The sequence below is a fragment of the Coenobita brevimanus genome, chromosome 71 (genome assembly GCF_032717465.1).
Source record: "Coenobita brevimanus isolate Jiangsu-jjx chromosome 71, ASM3271746v2, whole genome shotgun sequence".
NCBI lineage: Eukaryota > Metazoa > Arthropoda > Malacostraca > Decapoda > Coenobitidae > Coenobita > Coenobita brevimanus.
Window position 1 is genome coordinate 19,084,074 of NC_137024.1, and position 14,246 is coordinate 19,098,319.

Here is a 14,246-nt window from a genome sequence, read left to right on the forward strand (position 1 = left end):
TCGTGAGTCTGATTCACCAGAACTTAGTTTCTGCACTCGTCCTTATTCATCCGCCCATGATTTGACTCACCCCGATATTCAACATACATCAAGTCACTGTATTACTGTTACACTAATTCTGGGGCAACGTCACACTTAGCATAAGTCACTTAACTAATTCTAGGGCAACACCACACTTAACATAATTTACTCATATAGTGGGGACGGCGGGGAGAGACACAGGCGACAACTCTGTCGGAATAGGGGCACCGCCAAGGGAGGGCGTGCCGAGAGGACACGGGATGACTCGCAGGGGCGTCATCTCTCGTCCAGGGCTGCAGGTGGCGAAGAGGCCCGTAGTCTCTGGGCTAGGTACAGGAGTGTCGCCCTCAGGACAGGGGCCAAACAGGTCCAGGAATCTCTGGCTCAAGTCTCGGCCGGAGGTGGAGGTCTTTCGCCGTCTAGGGGGCATGGAGAGAGCACGCCCGAGCGTCCTGGGGAGGGCCTGGAGTAACCAAGGTCTGCGGCCCCCAGAGTCAAGGGGCGCCATCAGGGAGGGGCTGCTGCACCGACCTGAGCTAGGGTCCGTCAGGTGGGTCTTCTCCAGAGCCAGGCGTAGGGAGCAGAGGCCAGGGGAAGCTGTAGGGGCTCTCTGGGGTCCTTCGGTACTGGATGTCCAGGCTCTCATCTCAAGGTGGGGGCGATGACACTTCTGACACCTCTCTCTGGCCGTGGGGCCCGGTTATCAGCCGTGGCTGCCCAAGAGCGCAACTATGAGGCGCTAAGGCCCGGCTACTGGCCGTGGCCTGAGTGGGGGAATCAGCGCACCTCTGGACACCTTCGGAGCTGCTATCAGCCGTCTGACGAAGGTGGGAGCAGCCACAGGCAGTCTCCTGCAGGAGGGAGGGGGAGCAGCTGCAGGCCGACTCAGGGGCAGCACCTTCAGAGTGGCTATCGGCCATCTGATGAAGGCAGAAGTGACTACAGGCCGTCTCCTTCTGCCGGAGGGAGGAGTGGCTACAGGCCGACTCGGGGGCAACACCTTCGGAGCGGCTACCGGCCGTCTGACGAAGGTGGGAGTGGCCACAGGCCATCTCCTTCTACCGGAGGGAGGAGCGGCTACAGGCCGACTCAGGGGCAACACCTTTGGAGTGGCTATCGGCCATCTGACGAAGGTGGGAGCAACTACAGGCCATCTCCTTCTGCCGGAGGGAGGAGAGGCTACAGTCTGACTCGGGGCAACACCTTCGGAGTGGCTACCGGCCATCTGACGAAGATGGGAGCAGCCACAGGCCATCTCCTTCTGCCCGAGGGAGGAGTGGCTACAGGCCAACTCGGGGGCAACACCTTCGGAGTGGCTACTGGCCATCTGACGAAGGCAGGAGTGGCCACAGGCCGTCTCCTTCTGCCGGAGGGAGGAGCAGCTACAGGCCGACCCAGGGGCAACACCTTCAGAGCGGCTACTGGCCATCTGACGAAGGCAGGAGTGGCCACAGGCCGTCTCCTTCTGCCGGAGGGAGGAGCAGCTACAGGCCGACCCAGGGGCAACACCTTCAGAGCGGCTACTGGCCATCTGATGAAGATGGGAGCAACTATAGGCCGTCTCCTTCTGCCAGGGGGAGGAGCGGCTACAGGCCTACTCCTGCAGGAGGGGGTGTAGGGAGGCTACAGGCCGTCCCTGGAAGAACACCTTCTGACGAAGGCGGGAGCGGCTACTGGCTGTCTCCTGATTACCCTCTGGTCGGTGAGACACTGATTCCCTTATGAGGGGCGGGTGGCTACTGGCCGTCCCAAAGAGGAAGACACCTTCGGAGAGGCTACAGGCACACTCCTGTTGAAGGCAGGAGTGGCTACAGGCCAACTCCTGAGGGGCGCTGTTTGGAGCTGGATAGGCAGCTCCACCCAGATCTGATCATGCGGTTCCACTCCCTGAAGGTGGTGTCATCTTCCTGCTAGGACGACAGTGTGGCGGCTGGGTGCTATAGGGGCGCACGGCCCGGGCTGACTTATGCCGTTGTCGCACGGCATCCCATTGTTCAGCTGCGGCTACTCCGTGGGGTCCAGGTGGGGGTGTTGGTGAGTTTCTGGGGGCACTATGCTGTAAATCACGCATTTCACCACTCTCCTCCTGGAAAAAGTCATGTCCCAGTGGCTGGAGGTGGTATATGTGAGTGTCATGGGTGGCATACACAGGTTGGAGGTGCTGAAGAAGGGCCTGCCAGGCAGCAGTGGCGTGATTCTCCTCTTGCTCCGCATCACAGGTGAGGAGGAGCGTGGAGGTGGTGGGGGAGGAGTGGAGGTGGAGTAGGTGGTGTGGCCCTTGGAGCCAGTGGTGTCTGCCGAGGGTAGGTGCCCATACTGCCCGTCGCACTTTCATCTTGGTGGTTGTCGCTGTTGGTGTGATGTGGTGTGATGCTGAATGCTAGAAACTCTGATGAAGGCGGGTGGTTGGGAGAGGCAGCCGGAACGTGTGATGGATGTTTTGAGGGTGGGTGCGGGTGGTGATGTAGGTGTGCGGGGTTGGTGTGTGTGTGTGTGTGTGTGTGTGTGTGTGTGTGTGTGTGTGTGTGTGTGTGTGTGTGTGTGTGGTGCGTGCGATGTGCAAGGGCGGCCGTGGGGTGGCAGGGGTGTGGGAGGCGTGGCGTGGGGAGCGGGGTGTGGCGTGGGGGATGTGTGCGGGCAGTGGGCTGGGAGTTACGGTGGTGGTGGTGGGTGACGGCTGGAGCGAGGGTGTGGTGGGTGGATGTGGTGCGGGGGTATGGGCGGGACACGCGGCGCAGGGCATGGGGGAGTGGGGGAGGAAGTGGCGGGTGGTGGGGAGGTGGAGGAGTGGCCGGGTGTTGGTGGTGCAGGTGAGCTGTGAGGTGAGGTGTGATGCAGTGTGGATTACACAGGATTACACAGGAAAGCAAACAGCAACAGACCTTATGGTCCTTTCGAGGCTGCTTGTTAGAGAAAACTATGACTACAGGATCTAACTCTACATGCTGAAGGATAAGGATAGTAAAGCAAGAAGGCTCCCCCCACCACCAAACCCTCCAGGAAAAAGTGAGAAAAACCACCATGCAGCATGGAAAAACTGACATGGAAATTTTATAGGAAACACTGGAAAGGAAAAGGCACATTCTATAATACTTTATCTATAAGCTACCCGATAAAGTAACCTGAAAGAGAAAGTAAACAAATAACATAATAGTTACGGCATGGTATTATAAACCGGTACATTGAGTTAATGGGAAGTCTGTGGACATAACGTGGAAGCTACACACTGCACAGTGTGGTTGTTTAGGGGTGGTGCGGCAGCCTTGCCTGGCGCTTTTAAGGTAGGCAGCAGTCAATCAGGCCCTAGCTCCGTTTGCTCCACTGAGACAAGGAACTCCCCCATGTGGGACAGTACATAAGTTTCATCCTGAAGCAGTGACCCCTGGTACATTAAAAAAATCCCAATGGTGGTCACTTGACTAACATGGACCCTCAGTGATCCACAGCCCATCACAGGTCGAAAGTAAGAGTAGTGACCGTTAACTCAGGGTTATCTGTGCAGATCCTAATCTGTGCTTATATTGCTTTCTTTGCATTGGGGAGATTGAAAAATATATAAGACGGGTGTCTTAGATAAAAGAGGACTGCACAGTGCACAGTGTGGATGTGCAATGCACAGAGTGGATGTTTAGGGGTGATGTGGCAACCTTCCCTGGCGCTTTTTAGGTAGGCAGCAGTCAAACAGGCAATAGCTCCGTTCTCTGTTCACTCCACTGAGACAAGGAACTCTCCCATGTGGGACAAGTACACAAGTTTCATCCTGAAGCAGTGACCCCTGGTACATTAAAAAAATCCCGATGGTGGTCACTTGACTAACAGGGATCCTCAGTGATCCACATCCCATCACAGGTCGAGAGTAAGAGTAGTGACCGTTAACTCAGGGTTGTCTGTGCAGATCCTAATCTGTGCTTACTGTATATTACCTCATTTGCTTTGGGTAAATCGAAAAACGTATAATGACGTGACGTGACGCTATGTTAAGTTTACGGGGTGTCCTGTAGACACGAGGGGACAGCACAGTGTGGATGTTTAGGGGTGGTGTGGCAGCCTTGCCTGGCGTTTTTAAGGTAGGCAGCAGTCAATCAGGCCCTAGCTCTGTTCACTCCACTGAGACAGGAAACTCTCCCGTTTGGGACAAGTACACAAGTTTCATCCTGAAGCAGTGACCCCTGGTACATTAAAAAAAATCCCGATGGTGGTCACTTGACTAACATGGACCCTCAGTGATCCACAGCCCATCACAGGTCGAAAGTATGAGTAGTGACCGTTAACTCAGGGTTATCTGTGCGGATCCTAATCTGTGCTTATATTGCTTTCTTTGCACTGAATAAATTGAAAATGTATAATATCGTGACGCAACACTATGTACGGGTACATTGCTTACGGGGTGTCTTGTAGACTAAAGGGGCATGAACTTACATGTACCGTAGCTATAAAAGCAAGTTATTCGGACAGAAAAAGAGTCAGCTGAGGATTCTCGTGCAAATACTTGTCTAATTTGTTTTTGAATGTCTCAATTGAGATACTGTTCACGGTATCTGAGGGTAATCTGTTCCAGATATTTACAACTCTGTTAAAGAAGAAGTATTTTGCTTCGTGGGATTGGAATCATTTTCCCACAATTTTGCAGCCATTACTTCTGGTTTGACTCGACCAGTCTATATCAAAATATTTATTCATGTCTAAGTTGTCATATCCCTTCATGATTTTGAAAACTTCAATAAGGTCCCCTCTTAACCTGCGCTTCGTTAGGCTAAATAATTTAAGTTCTTCAAGGCGTTCCTCATATGGTCTGTTTCTAAGTCATGGTATCATTTTTGTGATTCTTCACTGAATTTTCTCTAATTTTTCAATGTCCTTTCTGTAGTACGGAGACCAGAATTGCACACAATACTCAAGATGGGGGCGCACTAGCGAGTTGTACAAGGCAAGTATGACTTTTTCCGATTTAAACTCGAAAGTTCTTCCAATAAAACCCACTAGCTTGTTTGCAATTTTAACCGCTTGGTTTTTGGTCATTTGATATTATCACACCAAAATCCTTTTCACTGTCTGTACTTGATAACTGAATATTGTTCATTTTGTAATTTGCATGGGCATTGTTACTTCCAATATGAAGTACTTTACATTTTTCTGTGTTGAATTTCATCTGCCATTTTTCTGCCCAGCTTGCTAAAGTATTAAGGTCATTTTGTAACTGCTGCCACTGTAATTTTGAAGTGACTTTACTGGTTATTTTAGTATCATCTGCAAATTTGGATACTTTACAAATTAGACCCTCATCAATATCATTTATATAGATAATAAATAGTATCGGTCCAAGTACTGAGCCTTGGGGAACGCCGCTGATCACATTACTCCATTTGGATTCCCTTCCGTTTATCACAACTCGCTGTTTTCGGTCTGACAGCCAGTCTTGTAACCATTTTTGTGTCTTTCCTTTTATTCCATGTGCTTCTATTTTTCTCATGAGACGCATGTGAGGGACAGTGTCAAATGCTTTCTGAAAGTCAAGGTAAATTATATCTACTGCTCTTGAGTCATCGTATGATCTGTAAACATCATGGAAGAAGTCCAGTAAGTTAGTTAAGTATGAACGACGATGTCTGAATCCATGCTGCGAGTCTTTAATTATATTATTTTCTTCTAGATAATTAACTATTTTATCTCTTATGATTTTTTCCATTAACTTGCACACTACTGATGTTAAGCTGATTGGTCTGTAATTTCCTGGGTGCGACTCATTTCCTTTTTTGAAAATTGGTGTTACATTTGCTAGTTTCCATTCGCGTTGAACTTTCCCAGTACTTAATGATTTATTGAATAAGACAGAGAGTGGCAGCAGTAACTCATGTTCTGCTTCTTTGAGAATTCTCGGTGATATTTTATCGGGGCCAGGGGTTTTGTTTATGTTCGTACTATTTATGGCTGAAAGGATATCGTTATTATGGATAGCATAGTTACTAAGGACTGTGCTATTTGCTTGGTTTGTGGGTAACAGTAGGTTTCTGGTGGTGTTTTCTACTGTAAAAACAGACGCAAAGTAATCGTTAAGAATGTTTGCCATTTCGACCTCATTTTCAGTGTGTTTGCCATTGTTTGTTTCTAGAGGACCTATTGATGTAGTCATAACCTTTTTCTTTCTAATGTAACTGTAAAATTCTTTAGGATTTGATTTGCACGTATTAGCAATGTGGATCTCCAGTGCTCTTTTGCTTTGTTTGATAAGTCTTTTCGATATGCGGCGTAGATTATCGTACTGTAATTTATCATCATTATTTTGTGTAGATTTATATTTATGGTATGCCTGTTTTTTGGCTATTAAGTTACTTTTTATTTCACTGGACCACCACTTTGGTTTACTATTTCCAGCTGGACGTTTGTTACGTAGTGGCACACATGACTTTACCACTTCATTAAATTTTTCGGTGAATATTTCCCATGCTTGGTTTATGTCATCAGTTTCAGACATTTGATTCCAATCTGCAGTTGCAAGTAGCGCTCTGAGCCTGTTGAAATTAGCTCTACGATAATCTGGGACCTTTTCTTTGCTCTCCGTTTCTTTTACTTTTTCAGTACTAATATTAAACTGTATAGTTCGATGATCACTGGAACTAAACTCAGGTCCTGTTTCAACGTTGTTGACTAGGTTATCATTTGTAGTCAAGATGATGTCTGGGATACTGTTTCCTCTCATTGGGTATTCTACGTGTTGGGAAAGGCGCTTTCTTGAAGATTCGTATAAAGCTCTTGTCCTGAGTGTGCCGTCAGTGGTTCACCCCACTTTGTTACCGGTAGATTAAAGTCTCCAAAAATTACGCTATCCTCTTGACAACAAATTTCCGCAATTTGATCATAAAGTTTTTCATCTGTCTCAGTTGACTGTGCTGGAGGACGATAGATGAGACATATGTTTATTTTGTGTGAATTAATACTTAGCTGAACATAACTGGCATCTATGTTGGTAATACTGGGTTTGGATAGCACAAGGGGATGGAGACTAGTTTTCACATATAGTAAAACACCGCCACCAGCTCGATGTGGTCGCTCACAGCTGAAAATATTGTACCCTGTTAGTGAGTATTCCACTAGAAAGTCACGGTCAGATGTGTTAATCCAGGACTCTGTGATGCCAATGATGTCATAATTTTCTAGGTAAATTAGAGATTCTAAATCCTCAAACTTGTTAAGTAGACTACGTGCATTAGCATAGCAGACTCTAATTCCGTTCCGAACAGTTGGTGATCTGACTTTGTGGGTATTTACGTTAAGGTTACTGTTCCTGGACGTGCCGCGTTTTTTTATCTGAAGAGGGTGACTTTATCGTGTAGAAGTCTACCTAGCCGTGCCGCTCCTACTGAGTTCAAATGGAGACCATCTTTCTGGAATAGAGTATGTTGCTCATAAAACTGGTCCCACAGATTGACAAAGTCGACTCCCTCTTGCGTGCAGAGAGATTTGAGCCGGTTATTTGTGCTGAAAGCCTTATCATAGAAACTATTTTCTACCTCGATCCTTGGGAGTATACCAGATATTATCACATTAGTGGTCTTAGTTTTGAATCGTTTGATCATTTCATGATACTTTGCTAGCAATTCCTCTGATCTATTGCGCTTCAGATCATTTGTACCAACATGGATAACATATAGAGTTTGATCATTTGCGTCTTTTGTGACCTCATTGCAGGCTTCTGTGATATCACATAGTCCACCTCCTGGAAAACAGTACCTCTTTCTGCTGATGGGGGCGCTTCCACAAAATTCCTCCAGCTGACTGCGTACAATAGAGTTCCCAATAAGCCTTGTTTCTTCTGTCTCATTAACCGCTTCGGCAAGGATCTGGTAGCGATTATACGTAGTTATGGGAAGATGCTTCCTTGTATCTTTTCCGGGTTTTGCGCCATTTCTTACCATAGTAAAGGGGACTTTGCTTGGCGAGGAACGTACTGAATCGCTGGGTGAGGAAGATACTGATACACTATTATTTGTGACTGCCTGATGGGCGGGGGCTTGTACGAGCTCAGTTTGTATGCTTCTTCCTTCTCGAGTTCTGTTGCTGACTCCTACATTTGCCACTACAAACTCTTTCAGTGTCTCAAACTCTGCCTTGAGTTCCCTGTAATTTCTCTGCGATTCAGCTAAACCATTTTCTAGATCTTTTCTCAAGATGCATAGTTTGCACACAGGCGTCGAAAAGTAATTCGAAAAATACTGAGCCACAAAGCGACCAGTACACTCCTGGCAGACCTTCAGGTTAGATGGCATTTTGCAGCAATATTTCCACAATCCCACACAAATAAAAAATAATATACAAACACGGAAGTGGTGTGCCAGGGCAGGGTAGTTTCGGGCGGTGCTCCAATGGTGGGCGTGGGTGAGGCAGTGGGGCTTGAGGTGGGTGGTGTGTGAGGGTGTGAGGGTGATCTGGCACTGGGGATCGGTAGCGGTGGTGAGGTGGCAGGTGAGGTGGCGAGGAGGGAGTGCGGTCTTGTGGCGACATTCTGGTGTTTTGTGGTGGGGTGGTTTAGGCAGTAACAGGGTTCTGTGCTAGTGGTGTGGGGTGGGCGGTGGGTGCGAAGCCAGGGGATGGTGCGGGTGTGGGGGTGGTGGCGGACGGTGTGCGGTGCTGGAACCGTGGTGGCTTGGCAGGGGCTGAGGAGTGGGGTGTGGCAGGTGGTGTGTGTCGTCGGAGGCAAGGAAAGGTGGGGTGAAGTGTGGGGGGAGAAGGAGCCGGTGATGGTGGGGAGATGCGGCCTCGCGGTGTTGTCTGAATGTTCAGGGATGGGGCGGTGCAGGTGGTAGCAGGCCTGAGCTCTTGAGAGAGTAATGGGTTGTGGGATGCGGGGTGTGGTGGGTGGCGAGGCATCTGGTGAAGTTATTGGGGACGAGCTGGGGGTCCGTGGGGATGGTGAGGTTGAAGGTGTGGTAGGGGAGGTGGGCGAGGAAAAAAAGGTGGGTGAGGATGAGGAGGAGGAGGAGGGTGTGATAGGGAAGGTGAATGAGTTAACCATGTGGGCGGGGAAAGTGAGTGGTGGTGAAGTGATGGTGGTGGGTGGTGCGGGGTGGCGGGTGGAAGGCAGCAGACAGGGGGAGGTGGTTTTAGGAAGTAGGTTAGGGGAAGATGAGGCAAGGGTCCTAGGAGGCCTGTGAAGGGGGAGGCAGGCTATGTGTTGAGGGGGTATAATGGTGTGTGGGGTGGGAAGGTTAGGAATAGGGGTAGGAATAGGGGAAGGTAGAACAGAAGAGAGGGGAGGAAAAGGAAAGATGACGTTTTCCCCTGTCGTAGACGGGGAGATGTGAGGTGGCCTCCGTCATTATGGTGGGATGCGGGGGCAGTGGGGGGGTGCCTTTTGTGCTTTCTCCTTTGTATTTTCTTTCCCTGAGGCTCAGGGGAATTTGCGTATGGTGGGGAGGTTTGTAAGCGCCCTTGTGTCATTTGGCTGCGCTGGGCAGCTTTTAGCTGCTCACGGATGTTGTGGATCGGGCATCCGTGGCAGCACGGAGAAAATATCCCACGGGTTGACGGTGATGAGATAAATGGGGAATTGATTTATTTTGCTGATGCGTTGAGGGGTGGCGTGGACGGCTAGAAGGCGCCTCATTAAATTGATATCTTAATCCAGGTCTCCCATCAGTTCGTGTATTATGAAATGATCTTTAATGAAACCGGGGAGAATCCTGAGGAGTGTATGAAACGTGAGTTGTTCCTGGGTTTCTTCATCTGCCTCCAGGTAGGCAGCGGTGACTCGGCATCTTGCCAGAGTTAGGGTATCATCTAGATTCCCGTCAAATTTTAGACTATCCAGTTGGGATAGTGCCACCACTTTCCCTAATGATGGGGTAATGGCCTGAACAACGAACTTTGTAAAGTTCTGGCAGGTGAGCTCTGGGACGATTTTCGGTGCTACGTTCGCCGCCGCTTTGCCCAATAGTGGAAGTGTGACTGCAATTTTCTGCTGGTCATTATCAAAGCCAATATCCAGTAAGGGTTTGATTATTGCCAGATACGTGTGTATATCGTACTGGTTGGGGTCAAACCTGGGTAACTGTATGTGCAGTTTAGTTGCCATTTTGCCAAATATTTCCTCACTACCTCTCTTCTACGCCCTGATCAAGAACCACCGCTGGCCACCAGTGTAATGCTAGGTGAAAGAGGCCTGACTCCTCGGTCCTAGAACACCTAATGTGTAGCGAGGTCTTCTTTCGAGACCGCGGCTTAGTGCAATGAAGAGAGGTAGGACACAAAAACTCCAGGCAATAACCTTTACATGTATATTACCACAGGCAGACTCAGGACAAAAACAGCAGATATTACAAAACAATATGTAGCAGAAAAATAAAACCTTAACTAGGATATTAGTATCTCACAGGATACTGGCTTAACAGATACTGATGCCAACACAGTAATTCTAGTGCACAGGTGTACAGGGAATAATGGATTGTGGTGCGCGTGGGAGTGCAGGGAGTCTCACACGGGGGCGGTGAGGGGGTGACGCGCGGCGGGTCAAAACAGAGTTATGGTAATATTGGGAGGAAGTAAGTATTATTAATTCGAACTTAGTATTTTCTGATAGAAAAGGGGTTTTGACAATTGATTCTATTCCTCGTCCAGGTTCTTACGTACACACTAACTGCTAGGAGGAGATTCTTAAAGGGAGGGTGGAGGACACTGGGAATTCACTGTGTTTATGGTAATACAAGTGGGAGAATATTATTAACGCTTTTTCTCTACTGTTTCCTGGTAACAAAGGACATTTGTGTATTCTACTATAGAGAATTTCTCGGGGTAGTAGTCTTACTGATTTTCTACAAAGGTGTCACTCATGAGTCTGATTCACCAGAACTTAGTTTCTGCACTCGTTCTTATTCATCCGCCCATGATTTGACTCACCCCGATATTGAACATACATCAAGTCACTGTATCGCTGTTACACTAATTCTGGGACAATGTCACACTTAGCATAAGTCACTTAACTAATTCTGGGGCAACACCACACCTAACATAATTTACTCATATAGTGGGGGCGGCGGGGAGACACACAGGCGACAACTCTGCCGGAATAGGGGCACCGCCAAGGGAGGGCATGCCGAGAGGGCACGGGACGACTCGCAGGGGCGTCCTCTCTCGTCCAGGGCTGCAGGTGGCCAAGGGGCCCGTAGTCTCTGGGCTAGGTACAGGAGTGTGGCCCTCAGGACTGGGGCCAAACAGGTCCAGGAATCTCTGGCTCAAGTCTCGGCCAGAGGTGGAGGTCTTTCGCCGTCTCAGGGGCATAGAGAGAGCACGCCCGGGCATCCTGGGGTAACCGAGGGCTGCAGCCACCAGAGTCAAGGGGCGCCGTCAGGGAGGGGCTGCGGCACTGACCTGAGCTAGAGTCTGTCAGGTGGGTCTTCTTCAGGGCCAGACATAGGGAGCAGAGGCCAGGGGAAGCTGTAGGGCCTCTCTGGGGTCCTTCAGTACTAAAGGTCCGGGCTCTTATCTCACGCTGGGGTGATGACACTTCTGACACCTCTCTTTGGCCGTGGGGCCCGGCTATCAGCCGTGGCTGCCCAAGGGCGCAAGTATAAGGCTCCAAGGCCCGGCTACTGGCCGTGGCCTGAGTGGGGGATTTAGTGCGCCTCTGGACACCTTCGGAGCAGCTATCAGCCATCTGACGAAAGTGGGAGTGGCCATAGGCCATCTCCTGCAAGAGGGAGGGGGAGCGGCTGCGGGCCGACTCAGGGGCAACACCTTTGGAGCGGCTATTGGCAGTCTGACGAAGGCGGGAGTGACTACAGACCATCTCCTTCTGCCGGAGGGGGGAGCGGCTACAGGCCAACTCGGAGGCAACACCTTCAGAGTGGCTACCGGCTGTCTGACGAAGGTGGGAGCGGCCACAGGCCATCTACATCTGCCGAAGGGAGGAGCAGCTACAGGCCGACTCGGAGGCAACACCTTCGGAGCAGCTACCGGCCATCTGACAATGGCGGGAGTGGCCACAGACAGTCTCCTTCTGCTGGAGGGAGGAGCGGCTACAGGCCGACTTGGGGGCAACACCTTCGGAGCAGCTACCGACCGTCTGACGAAGGTGGGAGCGACTACAGGCCATCTCCTTCTGCCAGGGGGAGGAGCAGCTACTGGCCGACTCCTGCAGGAGGGGGTGTAGGGCGACTACAGGCCGTCCCTGGAAGAACACCTTCTGACGAAGGTGGGAGCGGCTACCGGCCGTCTCCTGATTACCCTCAGGTCGGTAAAACACCGATTCCCTTACGAGGGGCGGGGGGCTACCGGCCATCCCAAAGAGGAAGACACCTTCGGAGAGGCTACAGGCACACTCCTGTTGAAGGCGGGAGTGGTTACAGGTCAACTCCTGAGGGGCGCTGTTTGGAGCTGGAGAGGCAGCTCCACCCCGATCTGATCTTGCGGTCCCAATCCCTGAAGGTTGTGTCATCTTCCTGCTAGGGCGATGGTGTGGCGGCTGGAGGGGCGCACGGCCCGGGCTGACTTATGCCATTGACACACAGCATCCCGTGGTTCAGCTGCAGCTACTCCATGGGGTCCAGGTGGGGGTGTCGGTGAGTTTCTGGGGGCACTATGCTGTAAATCACGCATTTCAATTATTATTATTGTTGTTGTTGTTGTTGTTATTATCACCTGCCTTTACCAAGGAGGAGCAATAAAGTTTTTGCCCGCCTTTGTGTGTGTGTGTGTGTGTGTGTGTGTGTGTGTACCTCTTCCCATTATATCTCATGAATGGCTTGAGCTATCAACATGTAACCTTCAGGGTATCAAGAGGTGGCCAAAATCTTGGACGAGTTCGAAAATGGGCAATCGGGGTCAAGGCCAAGGTCAGCAAAATGGCTGCCAAAAGTCAACTAGTTTTTATCACCTGCCTTCAGCACCATCATACGTAATGAATGGTTTGAGCTATCAACATGAAACATTCAAGGTATCAAGATATGGCCAAAAACTTGGACGAGTTCAAAAATGGGCAGTTGTAGTCAAAGAGGTGTCAACCTAATATAATTAACAAGTGGTGCCAGGCATGAAAAACCTCACCTGGCAGCAGTTATTTGATATCTATTAAATACTTAATCGTTAATGCCATTTATTGTCAGAACACAATTAAAGACTAAGGTAATGGAGCAAATGTTTTCAAGTTGCACCCTCTGAAAATCCGTGTGATCTTGCATTTGGCCTTTCAAGGTCATTTAGGGTTTAAGGTCATGGTGCCAAATGAAAGGCCATGTGAGACTGTCTATATCTTGATGATAGTAAATATCTCTATCTTCAACGAATTTCGAGTTATAGCCCCCTGAATATCGTGACCTTGAGTTTGACCTTTCAAGGTCACTTACGGTCAAAGGTCACAGTACCAATTAAAATCTTAAATGGGATTTCCCATATCTTAGTAGTAAATATCTCTATCTTCAACCGGTTTCAAATTATAGCCCTTTTAGTAATCCATTATCTTGATTTTGACCTTTCAGGATCACTCAATTACAATCAAAATTCAGTCACTTTCTTTTTGGACCAGTGCCACATATCCTGAAAGTTTCATGTAATTTCATTCAGCCATTTTGTTGCTAACAAACAAACTCGACCAAAAACTGTCACGACTCTAAAATATCTTAATATATAATAGCTAGCAACATATATATATAGTCTTGAGGTTAGGTCAATGTCAAACCTAGGGGCCAAAAGGAAATGACGTTAGCATCTCTACAGAATGTCTCATATCAGCACAATAGCCCACAAACAGTGCCTTGTGACCATACGCACACATACACACATGCACACACACAGGCTTCTAGAACATTTCAACAACAGTATTGCACACGTGACATGGCCCCTGCTAAACGAGAATGTAGGAATCAGAGCTCAGAAGGGGACTGGCCATAGAACCGGCAGTTACTGGAGAGAACTCCCTGTTTTCATCTTTAACTCCTCCTGCTCTTCAATCACCAAAATAACTTTAACCCGCGGCGTCCCGGGGACGTACTTCCACGTCCTCACGTTTTGTCACAGCTAATCCCGGGGACGTCCTTCAACGTCCTGCAATTGCAAGGTTCATAATTTCCACAATTTTCAAAATTCGCGCGAGATTTTCGTTTCGCCCAGGTACCCAAGCCTCCCCTACCTGCCGCCAGGTGGGCAGCATCCTAGACCCCGCGTGACCCGCGCTCGCCCTTGTCTCGGTCACTCACCTGCTAGCAGTGACCCAGGTCAGACATGGCGCGGAAAGGTCT